We start from the raw sequence: 7500 nt of genomic DNA, 5'->3' as shown, positions 1-7500 counted from the left end.
TAGTCACTGCCTTCCTCTCCTGTACAACCATCAAAGGCTCCCTATCACCCAGAGGATAAAATGCAAACCCCTTAGAATGCTTGGAGGTCTTCCACAACTGAACTTCTTCTCTCTCTTTCTGGTACCCCCTGGTGGATAACTCTCTGTTCTGACTGGATTGGATGGCTGGTTATCCTGTGAATATGGTGTTCTGCATCCCTACAATCACCACAAGAAGGGACAGTGTTCCAGGCATGGGGGATAGCCCATGCAAAGGAATAAAGATGGGAGAAGGATTGTTGAATCTGAGCAAACAAAAGATGCCCTAGAAGGCTATACCAGATCGTGTTTGGCGCAGGGCCAGAACTGGAAGAAACAAAAGCACCCTTCTCTCAGTGGCCACCACCCTGGCCCATCCCTATGAGGTCCCTGCCCCTGCTTGGCTCTCCTTGCTCAGCTGTCTGCTTGGACTTCCCAGGCCCTCCCAGGGCCTCATGCTGCCCCGACCCTGAGTGTGCTGCTGACCCATTGTGGGATGTTCACCCCAGAGCCAGTGGTGCTTTCTTGTAGAAATGGGCAATTTCTGGATGTGTCTCCTGTCACATTTATTATTTTCATGCAATGCTTTTGATAGAAGGCACTGTACTCACAGAGATGATTGATAGTCCGTAGGAATTTGCATCAATAGTGCACATTATGCACACATGATTTATGTGTTTGCTCTAGGTGGCCTAGGTACACAGTTTGGCCCCATACCCGAGGCTCTGAGAGCTGTGGATCCCCTGTGTGCTCTGAGACTAGGAAGAGGGTCATCCTCTGAAGGCTGGACAGGGCCCTCCTTCCTTCATGTGGCACTCACTGACTGGACTTCTGCTCATTTGGACACTCTTCCTTTGCCCTCCCTTGTCTGGTTCTCCAACTGTTCCATGGATATTATCTTTGCATTCCAACAAAATTCTGAACTCTGTTCTAGTCATGGCCGGGACCACATCCTGCTGCCTCCCTCTCTTCCTCCCTCTTTTCCTCCTCTTCTTCTCCTCTACAGAGTTTGAAGCTTAGGACTATACCCAGAGAAGGTGACTAATAATTACTTGGCCATTTGGATTGAGGGTAATTTAATGGAAAAAATCCTGGCTTTAGAGTCAAGAGGGGAGGACAATCATCCTGGCTCTGACAGGCATTGCCTAGATGACTTTGGTCACATCCCTCAGGCTCTCAGCTTTACTTTCTTCATATGGAAAATGAAAGGTTGAAACGAGATGATTGTTTAAGTCCCTCCCAGCTCTGATATCCATGTACTAAGGGTCCTCCCAGCCCTGACATCCCCTGTTCTCAGGCCCCTCCCCGGTCTGGCATTTTCTGTTTTAAGTTCTCCTCCAGTTCTGACCCTAATTTCTTTTAAGGCCTTTTGTAAATCACAGTTTACTTTCTAAGTTCTAGTGTTTCTCCTAGCTCTGATATTTTATGTTCTAGGATGCCTTCCATCTCAGACATTCTTTGTTCTAGGTTCTCATCCAGCTCTGCCATCTGTTCTAGGTTCTCCCTTAGATACAGTGTTCTGCGTTCTCAGATCTTGTTCTCAGATCTGTTCCTCTTCGCTGGTTTTCATTCTAAGATCACTTGTGGCTCTGGGCAGATCTCTCCTGGGGCTTCCATTCCATTCTTCAGCTTCCTCCAGTTTTGAACATCCCTTCTGGTTCTGCCATCTTCATCTGGGATGAAGACCACTGACTCTGGAGCCAGAGGCCCTGAGCTGGGTTCAGGTCTCCCCTTTGGTGTCTACTGTGACTTTGATCACCCTTCCTAAGCTTCAGTTTCTCCAACTGTACAATGAGCAGAGGTGGACTAGATAGCCTCCAAGGCTCCTAAGGCCTCTCACAATTCCCAGCACTCACCGATCTCATTAACTTGAACCTCAAAGTTCCTTCCTTGATAAAACTGTGCCTGCTTTGACTGCACCATTGCCATGCACTGGCATCTTCAGTGCCCTTGTCTCTGATGCCACCTGAGGTCAGGGACAGTCAGGGTGGTTTTTTAACCCTCTGTGGAGAGGGTAGCACCCTCATTGGCAAAGAGAGCAGAGGGCAATGGGGGCAGGGGGCATCCCTAGGGAGCAGGCACTCCTCAGCCGTTATTGCACTTCTATACTCACTAGAATTAGATTTTTTTCTTGTCCAAGTATTGCTTCATCAATCAGCCACCCCCAGAGGCCAGTTCCAGCTGCTGTATCCAGAAATCCATCTTGGGGCTTGGCGATGTTTTATCATTAGACTGGCTCATGATTATGTTGACAGGATAATTTGAAGGAAAACTTATTGATGGCATAGTCACATTTGTCAAATAAACAATTGCAATCTGTCGGATTTCACTCAGCCACTGAACATACCTGCCCACAGCCTTTACGGGGTCCTTTCCCAATGCCCCCTTTCCCCCATCTTTCCCCATGGATATCAATGATTATGGGTGTCAAACAGTCAGATCAGAGATGCTCATAAGCAAATGGTCAAAACATTCCTTTGGAATTGAGGTAATTCAATTCAGCCAATATTAGTCAAGCCTGTGTCAGACCCTGGTATTGATGCTGGGAGAGGAAGGGGAAGGGACAGAAGTGAGCAGCAATGGCATAGAGAGGCCTGTGCCCACTGAATTTCCCATCCAACAGGGTGGAAAAAACACGTATTACTTCAAGAATTGAATGTACTCCAACCTGTGGTTTGTCCCCTATCGAAGACATCCTACTCACAGCTGCCAAAACAATTTTCTTAATTCCCTTTTGTGAACATATCATTCTTCTGCTCAGAAACCTTCAGTGGCTCCCTATTGCCCCTAGGAAATAACAGAAGTTCCTCAGCCCGGTTTTTAAAGCCCTTAACAATGGAGTCCCAGTCTACCTGTTGCAGCTTATTATATCTTACTTCACTTTATGCATTCTGTGCATGTATCCAGCCAAAGTGACATGCTGCTGCTTCCTGACCATAGCATGCCATTGCCTGATTCTGTGGCTTTTCATACATCTGCCTCTTAGAGTTTCTGGTTTCCTTCATGTTTTAGTTTGTGAGCTGTTTCCTATGAGAAGACTCTCCTCATCCCCATAGTTTTCTTCAAATTAGGTCATGCAGGGACAGCTAGGTGGCACAGTAAATACAGCACCAGCCTTGGAGTCAGGAGGACCTGTGTGACCTTGGCCAAGTCACTTAACCCCAATTACCCTGCCTCCCCCCCTCCAAAAAAAAGCAAAAAAAAGAAACAAACAAATTAGGTCATGTAAGTGCTTATCTATTGACATGTTGGGTCTCCAGTGAGAATGTTAGTATCTTGATGGGATTGTTCCATTTCCCTTCTCCTTTCTTGCAACCTTTGCAAAGCTAGCTTGTTTTTTGCCCTGTCTCTTCTCGTTCCTGGTCTCTGCCTCTTGGATATGGAGAACCCAGTACCTAACTAGGTTCACATACTAGGTTCACCTGGCATCTATGAATTGGAAGGAAAATTGCTGAAGCTTAGGGCTGAGAAGTTAGCTCCTCTGTGACCACTGAGGTTGAGCTGTACAGGACTCCCTTTGATGATGTCATTAACAAGCAATTATCTAACCCCTTCTCAATGACCTCCAGTGATGCTGAACTCAGCATCCCCAAAGCAGCCCATTGCACTTTTGTACATTATTTGCCAGGAAGATTTTCCTTATATCCAATCCAAATATGCCTCCCTCCACCTTCCAATTGTGCTGTTTAATTCAGCCTTCTGGGCTCAAGCAGAACTAATCTTGCCACACTTCCCTATGCCTCAGAGGGAGGGAAAAAAGAAATTGCCAGTGGACACAAAGTTCAATTGCTAGTCGAGTTAAGAGACTCAAAATGTACTCCTGACTCTCCACCTAACTTGTTATATGTCCTTGGGCAAATGGATATGTCTCCCGCCTCGTATTCTCCTTTGCTTCTTCTTAAAAGATAAAAAGGTTACTGGCCTCTGCTCTGACTAGCTAAGCATCACATATGATTAGGGCCATGTTACAACTTTGTAAACTGGAAACACCAGCTCTCAGAGAGAGGCAGCCTAACCTAGGGGAATGAGTTCTGGACTTCAAATCAGAAGACAAACTGTTCCTAGTGCATAGGATCCTAGGACCATAAGATTCTAGAGTGAGAAGGGAGCTTAAGGGTTATCTCTAGCCCCACCCCAGCATTTTATAGCAGAGGAGATTGAAGCTTTGATATGGTGAATGGTTTGCCCAAAGTTAGACAGATGGTAAGGATCAGAAGGAGGATATGAACTCAGGTCTTGGATCCAAAGACCTTCCACTGAACCAAATCTGATAGCCTTCCCCACCCCTTCCCTTTTTTCATCCTTCAGTTCTTCCCTGCAGCATTTGAAGTTCTCGGCCACCTTCTTCAATGTAGGCACTATCTCTGTTATCTCTGCGGGTGTTCATGATGCTATTATCTTTGCCCTTACCTGTCAGACAGACCCTCAGTCTCTTGCTGGAGCATCATCCATATCCCACCCTCTAACTTTGACTACACTTCAAGACCCTGTCCTGAGCTCTCTTTCTCTTACCCCTTGTCTTTCAGTCACTGATATCATTAGCTCATATCAGCTTAATTTTCACCTCTATGTAAATGCCTCCCAGACCTATAGACCATGCACTAATATCTCTGTAGATCTCTAGCCTTGCATCTCCAAATATTCCTTGGTCATCTCCATCTAGATGCTCCCTAGGAACTTCAAATATTCCATATCCAAAGCAGAAATCATCATCTTTCCCACTGGAATTAACCCTCTTGCAAATTTCCCATTTGTGTCAGGAGGAGAGGGGAATAAGCACTTATGCAGGACTCAGCTGTGTGCTATGCACTTTTTTCACCAGTATGTCATTTGTTAGGGACACCATCATCTTTCCTTCACACATGTGTCCAAGCTCATTGTCCTCCTGAAACTCCAGCACAGAGTAGGTGCTTAACAAATGCTTGTTGATGGATTCATTGACTTATCGTATTAGTCAGTGGCTGAGTCTTGTCAGTTTTGCAACCACAAATCACTTGTGTCCAAACCCTTCTTTCTGGGTCTTTCACACTCGTCTCCTGATTGCGTCAGTCCACTCTCTACACAACCACCAGCTTTATATTTCTAAAGCACAAGGCTAACCTGGCTGTCCACTGCTCAAAAAGTCACTTCTTATTGTCTCTAGCATGACATCCAGGTTACTTGGTTATGCATTTAAAGCCCTTCACGGTTTCTGTCCAACCTGTCCATGTAGCACTTTTTATATGATCTGCTTCATACATTTGTTGTCTTGGTCTAATTGGCTTGTTTACTCTTCCTTGGATAAGACATCCCATTCCCTGACTCCTTCTCTATGTCCAGCCTTGTCTCCCATGCTTGGAATGCTCTTCTACCTCCCTTCTACCTCCTCCCTTCATGGCTCAGCTCAAATGCCAACTCCTTTTCTGACACTCCAGTTGTGAAATTTTTCTCACTGTTCAGCTAATTTGTATTTACATTTAATGTATTTGTATATACTTATTTTTATACATGTTGCTTCCCTCCCATGTCAGTCCCTTGAGGGTTCCTTCCCTTTTTTACTTTGGACTCTGTATTCCTTAGCATCTGGCAAATTCATGAATACTTATTGATGTGAATTGAGTGGAGTCTCGCAAGGTCAAGGTCAAGGCAATTGTAGTGTCGGGTTATGGAGTTTCATCACAACCCAGCCTGTGTTCCTATTTCTTTTTTCTTCCTTTTAAATGCTGGTGAGAAGTAATCATGTTTATCTATCACTTGGATAAAGGCATAGATGGCAGACTTGTCAAACTTTCAGCTGTCAGGAAGTGGGATAGTTACCACATTAGATGACAAATTGAGGATCAAAAAGTGTTCTTAAGAGGCTGTGACAAGATGAAATTTAATAGAGGGAGACATACCTACTCAGGATCTCATGTGGGGGAAACACAAGCTTATTCCTGCCTTTCCTTCTTGCAAGCTAAATATGAGAAGATGAGCACCTGTGTGGCATGTCTGCCCGAAATGCATAGGCTGTGTTGAGAGGCAAAATGTTCTTGAATAAGAAGATTGTCCCTCTATCCTTGGTCCTGATTATGCTCCTGGTAGAGATTATCTTCAGTCCTGGGTGATGGGATGGGGAAGGGACTGCAAAGAGGATAATATGAAAAACAGATGAGGGTACAGGAAATGTAGAGTCTAAAAGAGAACACTGGTAGAAGGATGGAGAGAGATGAAAGATGTTATGGACATGGAATTGACAGTGTTTTATGTTCTAGGACCCTTTCTAGGTCTAAAAACCTAGGTTTCAAGGTCTGTCATATGATTCTAACTTGCTTCAAAGTCTATGCTCCGTATTTTAAAATCCTTTCCAGCTCTAATATTTCACATTCTAAAATTTCAAGTTCTGAACTCTCATAGTCTATGTTCTGATATTCTATTGTTCTAAGATGCCTCCCATAGATTCATGGTTCTAAAGTTGGAAGAAACATCAAAGTCCTTCTAGTTCAGTCCCCCGTTTCATAGATGAGGCAGTTGAGGTGCAGGGAGATGTAGACTTCAGCTGAGTTTCCATAGCCCGGGTACCCTGCCTCCAGAGACATATCTCTTTCCACCTTACAATGCTGCCATCACTATCATTCTATGTTCCCATTTCCCAAACTTCACTCTTTCTGTTCAGAACACCACTTGGGTTTTCCACCATGATCTTGCACTCCTCTTCACACTACCTCTGTTATCACTTGCTGAGTATTGTGGATTCTTCTTCCACTGAAACATCTCTTCTACCCCTCCTTTCCACTCTTTCCAGATCAACCTCCTTAATTCCATTACTCCTCATCCTTTCCCTGGACCTAATTGTCCTGCCTCATGGTACTCCCTTCTCTAATCTTTCCTTTCCTCAACTGTCAAAGCCTAGGTCTGACTATATCACTCTTCTGTATTGTATCAAGAAGATACAATGGCTCCCACTTGTCTCTAGTATAATATATAAACTTTGAAGCCATCCATAATTTGGCTCTTGTATACTCTTCCAGACTTAATTCTCTCCATGGGTCTTCTACATTTCAATCAAACCAGCCTATGTCATGCTCCCTGCAAATGGCATCCCATATCTGTGACACTCTAGCACTTTCTTTTCATGAAAGTCCCCATGCCTCTAATTCCTACCCTCCTTTCTTCTGCCTGGTAAAATCTCAAGCTTCCTGCAAGTCTTGGCTTGAATGTTGTCTCCTTCCTCAGGTCTATCCTGTCCTCCACAGTGGTTAGTATGTCCCTCACCGCCATCCATTTTGTATTTGCTTGGGTATAGCCTGTAATCATTTTTCTGTGTTCACATCACCCTCATAATAGAAGCTCTTTGAGGGCAAGGACTATTGGGGTTTTATTTTTATGTGTCCTGAACCCAGCACATAATACGTGTTTAGTCATTACTTGATTGCTTGCAGGATGAATGAGTGAATGAAAGAAAGAAAGAAAGAAGGAAAGAAAGAAAGAAAGAAAGAAAGAAAGAAAGAAAGAAAGAAAGAA

This window comes from Petaurus breviceps, unplaced genomic scaffold, assembly GCF_028583685.1.
Source record: "Petaurus breviceps papuanus isolate PSGF00001 unplaced genomic scaffold, PetGlider_PUasm1.0 391, whole genome shotgun sequence".
Taxonomy (NCBI): domain Eukaryota; kingdom Metazoa; phylum Chordata; class Mammalia; order Diprotodontia; family Petauridae; genus Petaurus; species Petaurus breviceps.
Note: the sequence above shows the minus strand (reverse complement) of the source record.